The following is a 23,369-nucleotide window of genomic DNA, read 5'->3' as shown; positions in this document are numbered from 1 at the left end:
AGAGGATGCAAAACACCCTGGAGAAAACGGATGGCGTATTTATAGATGTCCACCGAAGAGCTGCCATTACCGTCTTCTCTATCATCACATTAATCCTTATGTACTTTGTGGCATCGGTTATTATTCTAATTTCCATATTTCCTGAAGAAGATCCACGTTTACTTCTGTGTAAATTTGTCTCTACATTATACGCACCGGCACTTGGGATTGTGCTTATAAGAGGTAATTCCAAACTCCGAAAGGCGTCGGCTAGAATCCGAATGAAGGTGGTTGACATTTTAAGAGTGAACGGATTCGTGAAAGAAAAAATTTCAGTACATATTATTTTAAAATAAAGACAACCATCTTAGTCCAGACCCATTTCCACAATTCTTATTTTGCTGATATACTATACGTTTCGGCATCTGATGAAAACAAAAAGTTTCTGTAAAGAACTTTGTCTATTGCATCATATTTTACATCAGATGATTTGGCCATTGACTATATTATTACGTAGGTTTTTGAATAATCTCCTCTTGTGTACCCTTAGATTGGCATCTACTAGTAATGGTGTATCAGAATTTTGGTGTCCAGCTGTAAGGGTTTTGTAACTGATTAATTGCATTCCTTGGTTTATTATGTTATAGGCTAGCCAGAGTTGCTTGTTCATCCCATATATGTGTTGTGGTAGACTTTGGGTATGATGCCCAAGCTAGAGATTTCACATTATTGTCTGTGAGCGTCCAATTCTTCCCCGCTTCTGGGGTAAAGGGGAAACAATGAAGACAAGACTTTGCAGCATGTATAAAGTCCTCTAAATGACTGTCCAGCAATGTGTTTTGTTATAGTCACAGCTCTTACAATTTAAGATTATTTTCCATCCGATGGGAATGATGCCTTTAGGGTATCGCTTCCAATCAGAATGTCCATAATATATGATGTATGTATACATTAAAAGGCATAATGTTGGGTGTAGACATCCTGCCCAACACAAAGGACCTTTGTACAAGAATGGGTGCAAACAGCCAAAACCATCTGAAGCCTATTACATTAACTGACATTTACCAAAAACACTGTTTAAGTGTTTAGTATAAATCTGTCTATAAGAGCATTGTGGGTGTCTTCATGCAACAAACATAACAGACATTGGATCACTTTCCCTCCACCCTCCCTCAACTAAAACTGTTGTGTCACTGCCACAGGTCCAGAAAACGTAACCCAACGCTCTTGTGTTTTGCATCTGTCTGTCTCCAAGCCATTTTGACATTTTGTTTTCATCAACATCTCGGTCAGGCATTCACCGGCTTAGTTATTTCTCACTACAGACCAAAGAAGTGAAACTATGTTTAATCCTATATACTCTCCAAACTATTCTTTCATATGTATACTAAGGATGATGATGACTGGTTATTACTGTATTTTGGTGGCTACCACAATAGTAACTATGCAGCGTATCACTACCACAATTGAGAGACTGAGCTACGTTACAAAGGACCTACTGCCAGCCGTCATCATTGTAACACTGTCATCATCATTTTGAGTCTGACCTTCATTTTGCTAAGTAACCACCAAGAGACTGCGCCTTATTGTAGTAACCACCAAGAATGTGAACCTTATTATAGTAACCACCAAGAGTTTGTGCCTCTTTGTAGGAACCACCAAGCATTTTGCCTATAAATTGTAACCATTAAGTTAGTATTTTAAGGTTTAAGTAACGTTACTGTGTGTGCTAAGCTATTCCTTTCCTGAAAACACAACCAACACCCCATTACCTTAGCAATGTACCCATTAGACAACCATTGTTAGTTTCTAGGTACTATACAGGCTTCTTTGCTGTTTTATCTCTCTCTTTAGCCATCTCCAGCATTAGAATATTAGGATATGTTTGTGGTGATTTTGAGTCTACTGTGATATTACTTGATGGCATCCTTTTTCAAAGAAATGCTGAACTTGTTAAACTACACAATGTCTACCAAATGCTTAACCATAGCAAGGCTTAAGGGTTTTGTACTAACCATACCATATGCAGATACCAAATGAGTCGTGGGAGACAACCCAGCCAATTACATTTATTGGCCTCTATAGGTAATAAAGAATCCATAATAGATTTCCCCAATGGTAGTCAAACTGTCAAGGGGGTTATTAAGTCTTTTTTTATCCACCATCGATGGACCATCCTTAATATAGGCATCAACTGAAGATCGACAGGGGTAGATGGCAGATTTGCTCTTTCCCAGAACTCCTGGCTCGTGGCATTGTATACATTGCCAGCGATGTGCTGCTCACTTGTTGTAGTTTAAAGGGATTCTACCACTAAACCAACATTTTTTCTATTTACCACATCGGAATAGCCTTAAGAAAGGCTATTCGTCTACTACCTTGCTCAGTCGCCTACATTCCGCCGTTCCGTAGAAATACCGTTTTTTAATCGGTATGCAAATGAGTTCTCTCGCAGCACTGGGGGTGGGCCCCAGCGCTCAAACGGCAATGGCGTCCCCATTGCTGCCAGAGAACTGTCTCCAGCGACGCCTCCATCTTCAGCTGCAACCACCAATTCTGTCTTCTCTCTGGATCAAACTGCGACGCCTGCGCAGTCGGCTCTACCAGTGAGACACCAGTAGAGCCGACTGCGCATGCCGGCCGGCGGCCATTTTTGAACTACAAGAGCAAGAGCGGCCTCCCAAAAATGGCCGCCGGCCAGCATGCGCAGTCCGCTCTACTGGTATCTAACTGGTAGAGCCGACTGCGCAGGTGTCGGAGTTGACCCAGACGAAAGATGATGAGAGAAGGGGAGGATGCAGCTGAAGATGGAGGCGTCGCTGGAGAGAGTCCTCTGGCAGCAATGGGGACGCCCCCATTGCCATTTGAGAGCTGGGGCCCGCCCCCATTGCTGTGAGAGAGCACATTTGCATACCGGTAAAAAACGGTATTTCTACGGAACGGCGGGCTGGAGGCGACTGAGCAACATAGGAGACGAATAGCCTTCCTTAAGGCTATTCCGACGTGGTCAATAGAAAAAATGTTGGTTTAGTGGTAGAATCCCTTTAAGTAACATCACATACGAGTATTGCAGCAGTGTCCTATTCAAGTCTATGGAGAGTGTATGAAAGTCTAAGGATTTCTTATGGAACCTTGTTCAACTTGAATCGCCACATTTCTCCATGTTAAAAATAAAAATAATACACATAATTTGTATCACCTTGTCTGAAAATGTGTGAAAAGCTAATAAAACGTAAAAGTATATATCCTGTATGGTAGACACTGTAATAATAAATAAATAAAAATGGCAGAACTGCAGTTTGTTTTTTTTTTTCCATTTTTAACTGAAAAGTCCCACATTCTGCAGACAGAAGTTACATATACAGTATATTCTACGTTTTGCAATATGTCAATACAAATATTTTTTTTTGCAACCTATTATGTTTTTATATAGTATTAAAGGAGAATAACCCTATAGAACCATATAACTTTATGCATACTGATTCACAACATATTAAAAACCTGACACAACTGTATTTTTTCTCAATTCCACCCCATCAACACACGCAGACAATACATGATATGGAATTTTTCCCCACATAGGGATCACAACGTATATTTCTTTTCCTTTCCTATCATTATGTCTTTGTAGAATGGGAGGAAACCCACGCAAACATGGGGAAAACATACAAACTCCTTGCAGATGTTTTTACTGGCAGGATTTGAACCCAGTACACCAGCGCTGCAAGGCTGCAGTGCTAACCACTGAGCCACCGTGTTGCCCCTCACATGATATGGAATATTGAACAGAGCCATTAGAAAGTACAACTTGTTCCACAAAAAATAAGCCCTCCTATGGTTATGTAAATGTATAAATAAGAAAAGTAGAACTTTGGAAGATGAGGAGTACAAAAATTGAAAAAAAGCAGGATGGAAGGAGTTAAACTCCAAGGCCTACACCAATGACGCCCTGGTGACATAGCGTGCTGTTTCAAAATTCAAAACACATAAAACTATGGAAAAGTTAACAAATTTTAGATCCTGTTCATGCTTCGAGTTACTAGGTGAGCAAAGTGAGTAAGCAACCCTAGACTGTTCAACCTTATCACTGAAAATCGAGAATTCTACTTCTTCTGCAGGCTCCTCCCAAGTCAGCAATGCTGCGGCTAAGTTAGCAAGAAATCCATCTTTTCCTTTAAAAAAAATTGGACAGATCCAACATAGTCTCACCTTCTACATGTAAGATGTCCACAGTTTCTTGTGCCATAACTTTGTCCAGAATGAAGGGAATGTAAAGAAATCTCACCTTGTACCCACCAACAATATCATGTTTCTGGGGTTTTATTATTAAGCAGATGCCACTCAAGCTGTTAGAAGAAAGGATGAAGAAACCATCTCTATCAGTATGCAGTATCATGAAGAAGACACCATATGAGCATATCATTGAATATACAGTATTATTGCACACACTTATTGGAATTGATGCCATAAGATACAACATTGCAGCCTGTCCTCACTTGCGATAGGGCTAGTTTGCAAACAGCTTTCTGTGAAGGTAAACCAATCCGTGTCACATTTGCATCTCTCCATTATTACCTAAGTTCGTGTCACACCTTTTCTCTCGATATCGCTATGTCTTCTGACCAGGTAAATGGATCTTTCATTTTGTGTGTAGGGATGGGCCTACCTTTGGCAATGACCATTGATAAGGTCAAAGCTGTGTTTATGACTAATTGACCAATAATCCTGGGTAACTGTCGTCGTCCTAATTAATTAGGCTGAGTGCCAGGAGGTGAAGAAGTCACACCACTCTATGTGTAGGTATTAGTTCCTCTCTCAGCTGGAGAATGTGTGATGATGCACTTTATTGCAGATGAAGTCGGAGGCGGCGCTGGAGAGCTCTCTGGCAGCATTGGGGATGCCCCCAGTGCTGCTTGAGTGCTTGGGCCCAGGCCCAGTGCTGCGAGAGAGCTCATTTACATAACGAGAAAAACCAGGATTGTAGGCGAACGGCGGCACGGAGAAGAAAACGAAAGGTAGGAGACGAATAGCCTTTCTAAAGGCTATTCTGATGTGGTACCTAGAAAAAATAGTGTGTGAATGATAGGATCCCTTTAAGCAGTTCCATATATAGCCAGCTACTCCCGGTCCTGCGTGGTAACCTTGGGGAGCTGTCTTCTGGCAGCAAGCCAAGCATTTGTTTTTCTTGCACCCAACCTGGATGCAGGCGCCATATTATCATATAACATTATACCCGTTTCAAGCATAAGCAACTATATTTAGCATTCAGCTTTTAAGGATAACAATGTTTTTCATACATTACATGATTATAAGCTTCACAACCATTAACAAGTAAGAAATTCCTCCATTAACCTTACATCTTAGTGTAACAAGAAAACTTACATATCATCCTAAGTAAGTATACATATGTCTCTGCAATAATCCACATTGGGTATGCAATATCACTTTTTAGAAAAGTTGAGTTACTAATACATATCTTTCTGTGCATCGCGGCTTCCCCTGACAACAAGCATAACAAAAGATGGATCTTATTTCTTCCACCCTCCCTTATCTAAAACTCGTGTGTCACTTCTACACAACCATTGGTGGTAGAGTAACCCAACGCTTCTGTATTTTGCATGCGTTTGTCTCCAAGCTATTTTGACATTATTTCCCATCTCCTTCTCCATCATGTGTTCCCCTACTGAATGGTTTCTCACTACGTTCCAATCTGTCATCGTTTTGTTGGGCTTTATCACTAATGGCTTTGTCGTGGTGGTCACGCTACGGGACTGGAAGTTCAGCAGTGCTCCGTCCAACTCTGACAACTTTATATGTATTGTTGGTTTATCCAATCTCTCTCTCCAGTTGTGGTCGGGATTCAGTTGGTTCTGTGACCTCATCCGAAGCGATGATATCTTCTGCCAAGGCGCCTTTAGTCTGAAGATGATCTCTACTCTCTCTAGCTTTAAAGTGGGGGGAATTTTGTGCTCCTTCTATTGTCTCAGGATCGTGATATGTAAAAATTGGTTATTTCGGTTCTGCGAAAGAAAAATGCGGACATCATCCAAAACAGTGATATTTCGTTCAATATTTGTTTCCGTTTTCCTAGGGTTACCTCTATTTGTGATTAAGAAGGAACAACTACTTCTTACGCCTGGCTCCACATCTTTTGTCAATGATACCATCTTTGAAACCTCCTTGATTATATATCGAATTATGCTTTTGTCCTTTGGTTACACCTATCCATTGGTGATAAGTTTGGTCTCGGCTGCTTTTATAATAGCTTCTCTGGCAAAGCACATGAAAAGGATGCAAGACAGCATGGAGAGAAAACATGGAGTCGTAATCGCTGCCCAGCGGCGTGCTGCCGTTACTGTCTTCTCTATAATCCTATTAATTCTTATGTATTTTGTGATGTCCGTTATTATTCTAATTCCATTGTTTCCTGAAGAAGATCTACGTCTGACCCTGTGCGAATTCATCACTACGTTATACGCACCGGCACTTGGGATGGTACTCATACGAGGTAATTCCAAACTCCGAAAGGCGTCGGCTAGAATCCGAATGAAGGTGGTTGAAATGTTACGAGTGAACGGATTCGTGAAAGAAAATATTTCAGTACATATTATATTAAATGAAAGACAATAAAATTCAATAGAGTCATCCAGGCCCCAATTTAGCCAAACCCTGATTTTATTACTCAGCTGTTGCTGTATTTTTTTTCTCTATGAAAAACTCTTTTATTGTTCATCTAGTACAATATAATAACATATACTTCTCTAATATTAATGTAAACATGATGTTGCATAGAATAAAAGTAAAGTGAATTTTAATTTTTTTGTTTCAGAATGTGATAAATTGAAAAAAAAATTACAAAAGGAAAAAAAAATAAAGTTATGTCCTTACATCTTAAATAGCTTTATGATCCCGAATATCATACTTACTTTATTAAATAGTCTATAAGTGAAGGAACATTCTTATTTTTGTCGTTTCTTTCCTGAATTTGTTCGTAGCGACCATTTATCTATAAATATAATGCAAGAAGAGACTATGTAAGTGTGTACGGTACACAGACGTGCTCAGTTATGCTTTATAACTATTTCTTATTGCTTCCATGGCTCTAAAATGAAAAAAAATAAATCGACTTTGCAAACAATCTTGATTAAAAATTTTCAACCAATTTGTGTACACAACTTTTTAGCTATGTGTATCCAGGGCAACAGACTACAAACAAACTTGCAGTCTATGTGGTCCGTCTGTAAATCACTGTACTCTCTCTTAGGCCGGGTTCACATGGGGTATTTTGGCCTGGAATTTGACGTGGAGGCTGCCTCAGATTCCGGTCCAAAAAAATGAGTATCTGCAACTGAATGCCGGTGCAGTGCACTCCACTCCAGATTAGGCCCAAATGAATGGGCTTAGTTGGGAGGAAGTGTCTTCAGGAAGACATCCGGCGGCGGCATCCGCCTGAAGAATGAGCATGTCGCTTTTTTTTTCCGGGAGACGGAACAAACCGCTCATGGAAGAAAAAAAAAACTGACCGGCTCCCATTGATTTCAATGGGAGCCATTTTTTTGGTCAGGATTTTGAGGCAGATTCCGCTTCAAAATCCTTACCAAAAAAACCCGTCTTGGAAGGAAAGCTTGAGAGACCATCCACGTAATACCACAATGTCGACTTATAAAACCTGTGACATACCGAGGCATAATATGAGCCCATAGCATATCGTAAACAAAATGTGGAAAACACAAATAAATTACAGTGTACATTCATTATATATTCATTCAGGCGTTAATAATACCTGATATAAACCCGCAGACCCCATAGACTATAACGGGGTCCATGTGGTTTCTGCACGAAAAATGCAGAGAGAAAAATGCTGCTTGCAGGACTTTTTTCTCTGCATATTTCATTCAGATTGGCATACGGAATGTACAGTATTGGCCAAAAGTATTGGCCCCCCTGCAATTCTGTCAGATAATACTCGTGTTCTTCCAGAAAATTATTACAAGCACAAACTCTTTGGTAATATCTTCATTTATTTTGCTTGCAATGAAAAAACACAAAAGAGAATGAAAAAAAAAAGTCAAATCATTGATCATTTTACACAAAACTCCAAAAATGGGCCGGACAGAAGTATTGGCGCCCTCAGCCTAATACTTGGTAGCACAACCTTTAGACACAATAACTGCGCACAACCGCTTCCGGGAACCAGCAATGAGTTTCTTACAAGGCTCTGCTGGAATCTTAGACCCTTCTTCTTTGGCAAACTGCTCCAGGTCCCCCCTGAGATGTGAAGGGGGCCTTCTCCAAACTGCCATCAAGAGATCTCTCCCCCTCCACAGGTGCTCTATGGGATTCAGGGCTGGACTCATTGCTGCCACTTTACAAGTCTCCAGGGCTTTCTCTCACCACCATTTTCTAGTGCTGACCTGAAGTGTGTTTTGGGTCCTTGTCCTGCTGGAAGAGCCCTGACCTCTGAGGGAGACCCAGCTTTCTCACACTGGGCCCTACATGATGCTGCACAATGTGTTGGTCGTCTTCAGACTTCATAATGCCATGCACACGGTCAAGCAGTCCAGTGCCAGAGGCAGCAAAGCAATCCCAAACCATCAGGGACCCTCCGCTATGTCTGACTGTAGGGGGCGTCTTCTTCTCTTTGAAGGCCTCTTTTTTTCCTGTAAACTCTATGTTGAGGCCTTTTCCTACTTTTGTCTCATCTGACCAGAGAACATTCTTCCAGAACGGTTTCGGCTTTCTCAGGTAAGTTTTGGCAAACTCCAGCCTGGCTTCTGTCTGTGGGTAAGAAGTGGGGTCTTCCTGGGTCTCCTACCATACAGTCCCTTCTCATTCAGACGCTGACGCTGGATAGTACAGGGTGACACTGTTGTACCCTCGGACTGCAGGGCAGCCTGAACTTGTTTGGATGTTAGTCGAGGTTCTTTATCCACCATCCGCACAATCTTGCGGTGAAATCTCTTGTCAATTTTTCTTTTCTGTCCACATCTAGGGAGGTTAGCCACAGTGCCATGGGTTTTACACTTCTTGATGACACTGCGCATGGTAGACACAGGAACATTCAGGTCTTTGAAGATGGACTTGTAGCCTTGAGATTGCTCATGCTTCCTCACAATTTTGCTTCTCAAGTCCTCAGACAGTTATTTGGTCTTCTTTCTTTTCTCCATGCTCAATGTGGTGCACACAAGGACACAGGACAGAATTGCAGGGGTGCCAATACTTTTGGCCAACACTGTATATTAAAGACTGTCTCATTTACCTGTTCTGATGTTGTTTGCAACTCTCCTAAGTCTAGAATTACCTCTAATAAGTATGAGTGCTTTGTTGTAGATACCCTTATATAGCCTGGAAGAGTTAACAAAACATTCATGTCAATTCTTTCACACCCTCCCCCTTCTAAAACCTAGTGAGGAGCTATTGGTGGTAGAGGTAACTCAATGCTCCAGTACTTTGCATCCATGTTTTATCTAGTTTTGATTCCATTTTAACACCTGACTCTCCATGATGCATGCAGCAATTCAATTTACTCTTACTGTGGCATTCTTTATCGGAATAACCACCAATGGTTTTGCATTGGCAGTCAATCTATGGATCTGGAAATCTGGAGGTGACCTGAATGCCTCCGACTTCTATATACGTTGCATTGCCTTATCCAACATCTCTCTCCAGTTATGGTTGGGATTCGCTTGGCTCTGTGATGACGGATGGATATACGGCACCTTCTGCCAAATTAACTATGTCCTGATGATCATCTCCACTCACTATAGCTTTGTAGTGGCTATGAGCATGTGCTTCTTTTATTGTTCCAAAATTGTGGCGTTCAAACACTGGTTCCTGCAGATGTTTAGCCGACAATATACGTTATTCTACAGAAGGGTCATCTTTTGCTTCGTCATTGGTTGCACAGTACTGGGGTCACCACTATTCTGGATTAAAGCTCAAGAACCATTTACTAGCTCAAACTCTTCTTTTACTAATATAAGTAACTTCTCCAATCCATATAATATGCAGCTGGAGGGACATTTTGAAATATACAAGTTGTGTATTTTTTCAATTAGGTATATAGTTCCAACGCTAGTAAGTTTGGTTGCAGCTGTTTGTATAACAGTATCTCTTGCAAAACACTCAAAGAAGATGCGAGGCACTATGGAGAAAAAACATGGCGTCCTTACACAAGCGCACCATCGTGCTGCCATTACGGTGTTGTCTATACTTGGTTTAATCCTCCTACAGTTTGTGACATCCATCATAATTCTAATGGAGGCATTTCCTAAACAAGATGTCCGCTCAATTCTCTGTAGAGTTTTCTCTAGCTTATACACCCCAATATTTTGGATTTTGCTTATTAGACGAAATTCCAAACTCAGGAGTGCGAAAGGAGCGATTGCGAGGAAAATATCCGGGGCTTTACAGCTTCGCACATCAAAAAAAGAAAATGCGTAAGAAAAACTTTACTCCAGTGGTTTCACAATGTTTCATTTTTGGTTTTATGTTGCATTTATATAGTTTACATTATTATTATTTATCCAAATTATTTTCAACACTTTTGTAGTCCTTCTAGTATTTCATAGTCTGGTTTATATGAGATTCTCTTAATACCACCAATTTATGTAAAAACATATAGTCTAGAACAGTGGTCCCCAACCTTTTTTCCACCACACTGACGTCAGAAATGTGACAGATTTGCTTTGCATATCTCTTCAGATTTGCCTATATTTGTTTTCACGTGGACAAAATAAAAAGGGAGTTTTATGGGGCCTAGAGCTGGACATCTGTGTCTTTGTTAATGCCAGTCTGAAGAGTTCACACACACGCACATATATATGTATATATATGTAAAATTTCACCTTTGATTTTTCTGGCAATATTTATTTAATTAATAAACTCTGAAATAAATTTTATTAACAGTTCTTTCCCTGTTTATCTCTTGTGAGCTGAATCTGTATACTGCTTTCACCAGGTGTATGGTTGAGCAGGCTCAAGCATAATGCAGGTAAGTGAAGGGTGGGAGGGGGTTACTTCAAACTATTATACACAGTCCAGTCACATTAATGCGACCACCTTTCAAAATCCAGAATAACCACCTTTGGCAGAGCGGACCGCTGCGAGACGCGTAGGAAGAGAGGGGATGTTGTGATGATGGTCACTGGGATGTTGAGCCATGCCAACTTCAGTGCTGTGACCAGCTGCGCTAGGTTACGCGGTTGAGCATCCACGGCGCGAACAACCCAATCGAGGTGGTCCCACAGATTCTCGACTGGGTTCAAGTCCGGGGAATTTGCTGGCCAAGGGAGTACGGTAAACTCATCCTGGTGCTCCTCGAACCACGCACATACACTGCGAGCTTTATGACACGTCGCATTGTCCTGCTGATAGATGCCATCATCCTGAGGAAAAACAATTGGCATGTAAGGGTGAACATGGTCCGCAAGGATAGATGCATACTTGTGTTGCTCCATCATGCCTTCCACAATGATGAGTACACCCAGATGGCTGATGACACGTGGACTTCTACGATAGGTTATTTAACATTGACGTCAAAAGTAGGCAGTGGCCACATTAATATGAATGGACTGCGTATCTCGGGCGCTAAAAAACATGGGATAAAAAGTTGAACATACCAGAAAATGGTACTGATAAAAACTATAGTTCATCCCACTAAAAAGAGGTCTACAGCAGAATCAACAAGAAAAAAAGTAAGAAGTATCAGAATATAGTTCCCTTCTGGCAAATTCTTTAAAAAACAAAACAAAACAAAAGTATTTTATTTAGTAAAAGTGGAAAAACAAAACCTAAATAAATATCGAAAGACACACATCTCATTTTTATTGTTGTAAGAGTACACCAAAAGCAAAACAAAAAAAATTGCTGAGATTTTTATACTTGTCCCCAAAACCATTAATAAAAGCTAAAAGCAATTTTTTCTCCTTCAACACCCCCAAGGAAAATTAATAACCAGTGTGTTATAAGCACCCAAGAATGGTGCAAATAAAAGATATAACATATTCTTAAAAAAAAAACAAAAAAACAACTGGTCCTCATACAGTACGTCAACGGAAAAATAAAAAAAAAATGTTATGGCTCTTCGAATGCAAAAATGAAGAAAACACTGCTCAAAAAAATAAAGGGAACACTTAAGCAACACAATCTAAGGCTCTGTTCCCACGGAGTAACGCGCCGCTCATTCTGACACGTAAACACATGTCAGAGTGAGCGCTGTAAAACAGAATCCCATTGACCAATGGGTGCAGTCTTTTGCGCGCTACACATTGATTTTAATGTATAGCACGCGTAAGACGGCACCCATTGAAGTCAATGGGATTCTGTTTTACAGCGCTCACTCTGATATGTGTTTATGTGTCAGAATGAGTGGCGTGTTACTCTGTGGGAACGGAGTCTTTAACTCCAAAGCAACACTGACTTACAATCAGATGAAAGCAGGTTCACACTGAACACACGTTACAGATGTGACAGAGTCTGGAGACGCCGTGGAGAGCGATCTGCTGCCTGCAACATCCTTCAGCATGACCAGTTTGGCAGCGGGTCAATAATGGTGTGGGATGGCATTTCTTTGGAGGGCCGCACACCCCTCCATGTGCTCACTAGAGGTAGCCTGACAGTTATTAGGTACCTAGATGAGATCCTCAGACCCTTTGTGAGACCATATGCTGGTACGGTTGGCCCTGGTAGGGTTATACCCGCTTACTGTGTAAGAGGCAACAAGAAAATGGCCGCTTAAACAGTTCACTGTGTAAGTGGCTATTTTGTTGTTGCCAGGGGCATGCGCAGTCGGCTCTGCCCGAGGCCCAACGGAGTGCTGTTTGAAGGGTTAAAACTAGGTAACCACTTGAATAACATCTAAGTAACATCATTTCAGTAGCACAGTAGGTGAACACGCACTGCATTAAAACAGGTGAGAATATTAAAAAAAACAATTATAAATGTTTTTTTTTCCTAAGTAACAACAAACATAACAAAACATAGATGTTATTCCCTTCACCCTTCCTTTTGTAAAGCGGTTATTCAGCTATTGGTGGTAGAAGTAACTCAATGCGCTTGTGCTTTGCATCTGTCTTTTACCTACTTTGACTCCATTTTCTCACCACAGTCTCTATGATGCACGCAATTAGCTTTTACTGCAACCTTTTGCTGCCATTATGGTGTTGTTTCTATTCATGACAATCTCACGCATATTTGACATCTGTGCAATAATGGATGTCCGCTCCAGTACTCTGATAATGCGGACTGTACTTATTAAAGATAATTCCAAACTCATGAGAGTTGCAAGTAAGATAAAGAGGATAGTGTTTGGGATGTTAAAGGCTCCATAGAGAAGTGAGGTTAGCTGTAATACTCAGCCCAAGCAGCAGTCTAAGGCCTCTTGCACCCTACCATATTTTTCACAGCTAGCACACTGACCCAGTCATTTCTATGGCCCTATACACATGAACGTGTATTTTCATGGTCCTATGTATGGGGCCGTGAGCTGAGAGGAAACCTAGGACAGGTCTTATTCCTATCTGTTTTGTCATCCTTTTGCTGCCTGTGTTGTGTAAGCGGCCATTATACTTGTGGCCGCAGGCATGCACAGGCGGCTCTGCCCGAGGCCTAGAAGATTGAAACCCAGGTCGGAAGAAGACGCAGGGAGAAGGCATTCCAGAAGAAGATGGAGACATCGCTGGAGAGTTCTCTCACAGCATTGGGGATGCCCCCAGTGCTGTGTGAGTGCTTGGGACCGCCCCTACTGCTGCAAGATAACTCATTTGCATACCAAAGAAAACCCCAGGTCTCTACCGAACGGTGGCGTGAAGAAGACATCTAAAGGTAGGAGAAGAATAGCTTTTCTTAGGGCTATTCCTACGTGTTAGTCAGAAAAAAGGGTATCCAATGATAGGATCCCTTTAAGGTTTCAAGCTTAACAATACATTCATGGTATTCCCTTCACCCTCCCTCTTCTAAAAACTGGTGAAGAGCTATTGGTGGTGGAGGTAACTCAATGCTCCTGTACTTTGCATCCATCTGTGTTCTACCAACTTTGACTCCATTTTAACACCTGACTCTCCATGATGCACGCAGCACTTCAATTTATTCTTATGATGGCATACTTCACAGGAATAACCACTAATGGTTTTGCATTAACAGTCAATCTATGGACCTGGATATTCAGAGCTGATCTGAATGTCTCTGATTTCTATATATGTTGCATTGCCTTATCCAACATCTCTCTCCAGTTGTGGTTAGGATTCGCTTGGCTCTGTGATGATGGATGGATATACGGTACCTTCTGCCAAGTTAACTATGCTCTGATGATCATCTCCACTCACTATAGCTTTGTAGTGGCTACGAGCATGTGCTTGTTTTTTTGCTCCAAAATTGTGGCACTCAAACACTGGTTACTGCAGATTTATAGCCGACAATATACTGAATCCTACAGAAGGGTCACCATTCATTTCTTCCTCGTCTGTGCAGTCCTGGGGTCACCACTATTCTGGATTAAACTTCAAGAACCATTTACTAGCTCCAACTCTTCATTTACTAACATAAGTATCTTCTCCAACCAATATAATATGCAACTAGAGAGGAATTTTGAAATATATAAAATGTGTATATTATCAATTGGGTATGTATTTCCTTCATTTGCAAGTTTGGTTGGAGCTATCTGTATAATGGTATCTCTCGCGAAGCACATGAAAAGGATGCGAGGCACTATGGAGAAAAAACATGGCGTCCTTTCAGAAGCGCACCGTCGTGCTGCTATTACTGTGTTGTCTCTACTTGGTTTAAACCTTATGCACTTTGTAATATCTGTTATTATTCTAATGGAGGTGTATCCAGAACAAGACGTCCGCTCAATTTTCTGTAAAGTTGTCGCTAACCTACATACCCCGATACAAGGGATTCTGCTTATTAGACGGAATTCCAAACTCAGCAGTGTGGCAAGTGAGATTACAAGGAAAATATCTGGGGCTTTAAACCTTCCTATATTGAAAAAAGAAAACATGTCAGCCCATACTATTTAGATAATATTCACTTTACTATGCTGCTGTAACATGCTGAAATTTCCCCACTGTCGGACCATTAAAGGATTATCTTACAGTCCTATGAAAAAGTTTGGGCACCCCTATTAATCTTAATCATTTTTAGTTCTAAATATTTTGGTGTTTGCAACAGCCATTTCAGTTTGATATATCTAATAACTGATGGACACAGTAATATTTCAGGATTGAAATGAGGTTTATTGTACTAACAGAAAATGCGCAATATGCATTAAACCAAAATTTGACCGGTGCAAAAATATGGGCACCTCAACAGAAAAGTGACATTAATATTTAGTACATCCTCCTTTTGCAAAGATAACAGCCTCTAGTCGCTTCCTGTAGCTTTTAATCAGATCCTGGATGAAGGTATTTTGGACCATTTCTTTCTACAAAACAATTCAAGTTCAGTTAAGTTTGATGGTCGCCGAGCATGGACAGCCCGCTCTCAAATGATCTGAAAACAAAGATTGTTCAACATAGTTGTTTAGGGGAAGGATACAAAACGTTGTCTCAGAGATTTAACCTGTCAGTTTCCACTGTGAGGAACATAGTAAGGAAATGGAAGACCACAGGGACAGTTCTTGTTAAGCCCAGAAGTGGCAGGCCAAGAAAAATATCAGAAAGGCAGAGAAGGAGAATGGTGAGAACAGTCAAGGACAATCCACAGACCACCTCCAAAGAGCTGCAGCATCATCTTGCTGCAGATGGTGTCACTGTGCATCGGTCAACTATACAGCGCACTTTGCACAAATAGAAGCTGTATGGGAGAGTGATGAGAAAGAAGCCGTTTCTGCACGTACGCCACAAATAGAGTTGCCTGAGGTATGAAAAAGCACATTTGGACAAGGCAGCTTCATTTTGGAAACAAAAATTGAGTTGTTTGGTTATAAAAAAAGGCGTTATGCATGGCGTCCAAAAAGAAACAGCATTCCAAGAAAAACACATGCTACCCACTGTAAAATTTGGTGGAGGTTCCATCATGCTTTGGGGCTGTGTGGCCAATGCCGGCACCGGGAATCTTGTTAAAGTTGAGGGTCGCATGGATTCCACTCAGTATCAGCAGATTCTTGAGAATAATGTTCAAGAATCAGTGACGAAGTTGAAGTTACTACATATACACAGAGGACCAATCCGGATAAATCCGGCAAAAACGGAACTGCGCTCTTCTTATTGGCAAATACAGATTTATTGGCATCAAACTCACACACAACGCGTTTCGGGCGTATACCACGCCCTTCTTCAGGTGTAATAGTTTCTGGTGTAGTCTGACCCTGTAGTCACGTGTCTGGTGTAGTCATTAACACGTGACTACAGGGTCAGACTACACCAGAAACTATTACACCTGAAGAAGGGCGTGGTATACGCCCGAAACGCGTTGTGTGTGAGTTTGATGCCAATAAATCTGTATTTGCCAATAAGAAGAGCGCAGTTCCGTTTTTGCCGGATTTATCCGGATTGGTCCTCTGTGTATACGCTTATACACCCATGTGGTGTTAGGAACATGCTGCCTCAACCCGAAGATTAACCCTTCGGTCTCCTTGTACTGCGATTTCAGAGTTGTGACTTGAGCTCACAACCCTACAAGGTGAGTGTCATTCCTCTGTTTAATGCCCTAAACGTTCTTTAAAAAATACTACACTACGGTCTGCTCGGTGTCTATATTCCCTTTTGTTTTTGAGAAGTTGAAGTTATGCCGGGGATGGATATTTCAGCAAGACAATGATCCAAAACACCGCTCCAAATCCTCAGGCATTCATGCAGAGGAACAATTACAATGTTCTGGAATGGCCATCCCAGTCCCCAGACCTGAATATCATTGAACATCTGTGGGATGATTTGAAGAGGGCTGTCCATGCTCGGCGACCATCTAACTTAACTGAACTTGAATTGTTTGTCCAAAATACCTTTATCCAGGATCCAGGAACTGATTAAAAGCTACAGGAAGCGACTAGAGGCTGTTATCTTTGCAAAAGGAGGATCTACTAAATATTGTCACTTTTCTGTTGAGGTGCCCATACTTTTGCACCGGTCAAATTTTGGTTTAATGCATATTGCACATTTTCTGTTAGTACAATAAACCTCATTTCAATCCTGAAATATTACTGTGTCCATCAGTTATTAGATATATCAAACTGAAATGGCTGTTGCAAATACCAAAATATTTAGAACTAAAAATGATTAAGATTAATAGGGGTGCCCAAACTTTTTCATAGGACTGTATCATCTTATCTTAAAACCTTTCATAATAAGTTTACATTTAATTTTCATGTTGTATTGATCACATATATGGCTGATAATATACACGGATAACTCAAACGTAAAGCCAATAATGAGGCTACTCTGATAAAATACAGAATAATAGCACATGGGGGGGGGGGGAATTTATTAGTAGTGCCATTCTGTGCGCCACTCTTAATGGAGTCCCCAATTAGCACAGAGTGCGCCTGAATTATTAACTCGCTCAGGATCTTAAAGGGGTATTCCCAACTCGCAGGCTGTTTGCTCTGTTCACTTCCTGGTTTTCTCTGTACATTGATGGGCGGGGTTTCACTTGCTGTCTCCCATGCAAAGCCAGTTCTGCTATCTCTCTTCATAGCAGCATATGTTTGCAGTCAATAATGAGGGATAATTGTAAATAAATTAGCACAGTATCACTGGAAGACGTACAATATGAAGCTGATGTAGCAGAGCTGGATTTGAACTGGAGGTGATGAGAATCCCAAATTTACATGCTACAGGAACAGGAGTCAGCTTGCAATAAACTCCATTTTAGGTCTGTGTTTACATACAGAGGTAACAGACTCCCTATCTCAGCCCTTATCAGCAAAATTTAATTAGCAGACTGATATCTGGAAGAGCAGGGGATAAACGGCTCAGAAATACAAGCTGCTCCGAGCACTCAGCTCCCCCTCACCTCCTGAAAGCAGGGAGCTACGTCATTTGTCCTGGGTGGAGAGATAAGATCATTCCCAGGTGTGTGGTTATGGAAACGCAGTGTAAACAATGAAGTGAAGTGAATCTCAGATAGTAGCCAAACAAAGCAATTTTGCTGAAGCTATGTATTTAGGAAAACTCTTAAATTCACATAAACTAGCAGTATAGATAGGATCCTTGAGATGGGACAATCCCTTAAAACCTGTTTTTTCATTGCTTCATGTATATAGGCGCTTTGTGTTTCTAGAACTGACTCCTAGTATTTCACTCTGCTTTTTGCTGATCTCCTCTCTCTCTTGCTGATTTGGCTTAATCTGACATATCCTGAACTCAACATGATCTTGACCGCTGGATTTTGTTATGGCTTTTTTGGGGTTTTCACTCCCGCTACTTTATTACTTTCTCCGCCTATCATAGCTTTTCTGGTTTGAATCTTTGACAGTTGTCAAAATTGTTACCAAGAACAGCCTGATACGCTTACAACATGTTTTTTCCTAATCTCCATTTTGCAAAGCTGTTATAGAGCTATTGGTGGTAGAGGTAATTCAATGCGCTTATGCTTTGCATCTGTCTTCTACCTACTTTGACTCCATTTCCACACCAAAGTCTCCATGATGCATGCAGCACTTCAAATAGTTCTTAATGCAGCCTTTTTCTTGGGAATAACCAACAATGGCTTTGTGCTGGCAGTCAATCTATGGGACTGGAAATTCAGAGGTGATCTGAAAGCCTCTGACTACTATATATGTAGTGTTGCCTTTTCCAATCTCTCTCTCCAGGTGTGCTTAGCTCTCTCTTGGTTCTGTGATAATGGCTGGATATACGCCCCCTTCTGCCAAGTTAATTCTTCAGTGACAATGATCTCCGCTCAATATAGCATTGTAGTTGCCGGAACTATGTGCTTGTTTTACAGTCTCAAAATTGTAACGTTCAACCACTGGCTCCTGCAGATGTTGAGACGACAATACATTGAATCATACAAATGTGTCATCCTCCGATGCATCCTTATCTGCACGGTCTTGGGGTTACCACTATTCTGGATTAAAAAGCATAAACTATCGGAATCTTCAGACTCTATCACCAACACAAGTTCCGTCTCCAACTTCTATGATATGCAGGTAGAAAAGTATTTTCTAGCATATAAAATGTTAATTTTGATCGCTGGGTATATAATTCCTTTATTGTTGAGTTTCACTTCAGCTGGTTGCGTGACAATATCTCTGAGGAAACACATGAAGAGGATGCGAAGCACCATGGAGATAAAGCACAGCGTTCTTATAGAAGCCCACCGTCGTGCTGCCATTACTGTGTTGTCTTTACTCATATTAATCCTCATGCACTTTGTGGAATCTGTTATTGTTCTGACAAACGCGTTTCCTGAACAAGATCTCCGCTCAACTCTCTGCAAAGTTAGCTCTAGATTATATGCACCCGTGATGGGGATTGTATTTATTAAAGGTAATTCCAAACTCCGGGGTGTTGCAAGAAAGATTATAAGGAAAGTAATTGGGGCAATAAAGATACATACCTCAAAGAAAGAAACAATGTCAGTCCATAATATTTAGGTAATTTCTCGCTCCTGTCATTTCACAGTAAACCTCATTTTTATGTCATATTGCATTCATATATTTCACATACATAACCAATAAACTGGATTCTCAGATGACTGAGACTATACGTATAGAATACAAAATGATCTCATTTAATAGATTCTACATAGATTTGGTCCATATAATTCTGGACCAAAGTGTAATGTATTTTATTTTAAAATGTTTGTGTTTTCTGCCTGAGAAAAACTCTCTAAAGTCCTTACCTACTTCCTTCTTCCTAATTTGCTGTTCAATCCTTGTTAATAGGGCAAATCCGTCTTTAGAAACCAACAAGTTCAAAACGTAAATACAGGAAGTGAAATGGGGAGGAGCAGGTGTCTCTTCACAGTCTCAGCATGTTTATACATAGCTTTGTTGGATTATAGAAATAATAGGCCTGCCTAAAAAGACATGCTTTTAGGGAGTGGTTACAATTGGATGCTGAGAATTAACCTGATTTCCCTGGGTAATGCAATCCAGAGAACTGGTGAAACACAAGGAAAACAAGTAAAGACTGAAAGATGGGAATGGGATGTCTGCATTATGGAGAAAATTAAACTTAGATCAATAGCACAAGATAGAGCATAATGGTAGATACATAATAACGGAGAAGATGAAACTTGTATAGCATTGTGTAAAATTGATTCACTTTTTTGAGAAACAGGAAAATTCTTTCTGGATCTTTGTGTATCTTTTTGGAATGTATTGCTTAAATACATAGTTATAATAATTAGAAAATAAAGTATACCTTACTTCACATGGATGTTGCCTACATTCATTCTAGTAAACTTTGTACATTATCATCATTTTACCATTTTATCATGTAACCGTAATAGCATGAAAATACAATCAGCAACATAAAATATTCATCCATAATGGCTATAGATATATGTCATCAAAAATGTGCACTGGGAGGAGCCTGACTGGAGCGTTTACAGATTGCCACCTGAAAACAGACCCCCTTATCCACCTATCTAATCTTTCATGCCCCAGACAGGGAACATGAATATAGCAGATACTTCTCTTCTTCACTTTTTTAAAGTTAAGTCCAACCAGACAGAAACGGTGCCGTCCGTAGCTGAGAAATTGATTTGGTTATAACTCCGCATTATGCAGTAAAGACTTCTGGGAAAGTCGGGCATGATGTTCAGGGTGCTTCCCATAGAGGGCAGCATAACAGAGGCACTGTCTCCCTGTTTACATCTTGGGAGACAGATTTGCATATTCTTCCAATGTTCCCTTGCAGTGGAGCAACTATGGCTGTATAAGTCTCCACACACCTGAAAAGGTGGTCTCTCCTTAAGGAGTGACATTATCCCCATAATTTTTTAAATCAGTCAATTTGACCGTAATGTGGCTGGGAAACGTACAGGTCGGTATGTTGTCGTGAACCTGTCAATATACCGACACGTTGAAATAAAAAATATATAATTGTTCACACAAATCCAAGAGGTATGTACAATATATAACTAAAAGTACACAGACAACTCTCCTAGTAGTTCAAGTGCTCCAACCACTAGTTGTAGTTGGGACCAGTTTTGGGTGTAATTGGAAAAACTTTATCCCTGAAGCGAGGATCAAGTAGGGTTACCACCCAGTATTCAGGATCTGCAAGCATGTTTTTGACATGCTTATCTTCCAGAACACAATTTAGCATGAAATGACACACGTGTGCCAATGTACCTTATGGCGATTCATGACTGTCCAACTCATCTAAGCTGACTATAGTCTCTTCTGCATCCCCCCATCCACGCACAATGCCTGTTGACTGGGACTGCTGGAATGACTCCTCCTCAGTGACATCAATCTCGTGATCAAAATCGTCCTCATCCTCCTCCAGTGAATAAGTACCCACAGAGGCTATTCGAGTCTGTGACCCAGTCTCCAACCATTGCCTTATCCATCCAGCCCTGGAGCCATGGTGGTCTTCCAAGTCCTGGCTGTCTTCAAAGAAAATCTCTTCCTTCTCTGTTGCACACGCCTCATCCCTCAAAGTTATGAGGCTGTCCTTCAATGTGCACAAGAGGCACAGTTATGCTGACGTTGGTGTTGTTTGCGCTGACCACTTTTGTGCAGTATTCCAGACACTGAAGAACCAAACAGACGTCATGCAGCTGTGCCCACTCCACAGCCATAAGATGGAGGTGTACTGGGGGAACATTCGTACGTCGGGCCCTTCTCATTTCAAAAGATTGATTACTGTTGGCCTCTCTTCGACAAACCTCAACATATGCAATGTCAAATTCCACCTGGTGGGGACATCACATATGAGCCTGTGAATGGGCAAGTAGTGTTTGCGTTGAAACTGAGCTATGAGAGATGAAGCTACCTTGGACCGCCGTATATGGGCACACAATCTTCGTACTTTGTCAATCAGGGGTGCAAGATTGGGATAGTGTTTTAAGAATGCTTGCACCAGCAAATTGAATACATGCACAAGGCAAGGTATATGCGTCAATGGGAACAAATTCAGGGCTGCCACCAAATTTCTACCATTGTCACAGACCACGTTGCCTATTTTGAGGTCTAGTGTACCAAACCATAACTGTTTCACAAATTATAGCATCTTTAATGTTTTCTGCAGTGTGACTCAGTTCCCCTAAACTAATTAATTTCAGTATTGCTTGCTGCCTTCGCCTGCTAGCGCACCGATACAAATGAGGTGCATTTCCAGCCCCATGATTTGGTGGAGGTTCTGGTGTGGAAGTCATTCTGTCCCCGGAACTTTCAGGAAATGAAGTTTCTGAATTTGTTGAAGGGGAAGTTGGAACCCCCAATGACTTATGAACGACCCTCCTTGGTGTTGGAAGAACAGACGACAAACTGCCGTCAACATTTTGACAAAGGTCAAAAATGTTGACCCAATGTGCGGTCAGAGATAGGTAGTGGCCCTGCCCATGCTGGCTAGTTCATGTGTGCATTGTCAAATGCACACATCCACTAACAGATTGCTTTAGGGCACGCTTGATCTGTTGCTTGACATGCTCCTGCAAGTCAGGGACCGCCTTTCGTAAAAAGTAATGGCGACTGGGTACAACATATTGGGGCACAGCATGGGCCATCAGGGAGCGAAAAGTCTTTGATTCAACAAAGCGGAAAGGGACCATTTCCGAGGCCAGTAGTTTTGAAATGCTGGAGGTTCTGTCTCAGGGGTAATTCTAACTAGGGCCAACTGAGGAATATTCACAGGAACCCATGCAGACACACACACATATATAAATATGTATATTATAAATAAATAAATATTTTGCAAATGAGATTTGAGGCTAGAGTCCTGGGCGAACCAAACCAGCCTCCTTAAATGGAGGGAAGGCAGGACTGATCAGCCAGCCCAGGTGCTCAAGCCAGATGCCGATAGGCTGACACCAGTGTCAGTCATCAGACCGACCACGCCTATCGGCTGCAAGGGGATTAGCGCCATACATGCTGGACTGAACAGCTACAGTGGAAGAGGCTGTGACCCTGATAACCCTAGCTTCACATCCCTCTCTTGACTTTCTTGCTGTTTAAATATTTTAAAAACTGCTGGGTGTACAGATTTCAGATGCCTAGGCATAACATTTGTACTGAGGTGCCTAGTGTCCTTGCCTCGGCTAAGTGACTGCTTGCAAGTCTTGCATATCATTTTTATCTTTTGTGAAATATAATCACACAGTTTGTTTGGAGCCTTTCTTTTTTGTATTTGCACTTTTAGGTGCTTTGGGTTGCACAATGACGGCGGGAATAGTGTTTACTGGTTTGTGTGTTATAACTGGGATGTGTGCATTAATTGGAGGATGTTTTGGTGGCACTGGCAAAGGAACATGAACCTCACCCTGCTCCTCTTCAC

The sequence above is a fragment of the Leptodactylus fuscus genome, chromosome 10 (assembly GCF_031893055.1).
Source record: "Leptodactylus fuscus isolate aLepFus1 chromosome 10, aLepFus1.hap2, whole genome shotgun sequence".
Lineage (NCBI taxonomy): Eukaryota > Metazoa > Chordata > Amphibia > Anura > Leptodactylidae > Leptodactylus > Leptodactylus fuscus.
This window is presented reverse-complemented; position numbering follows the sequence as displayed.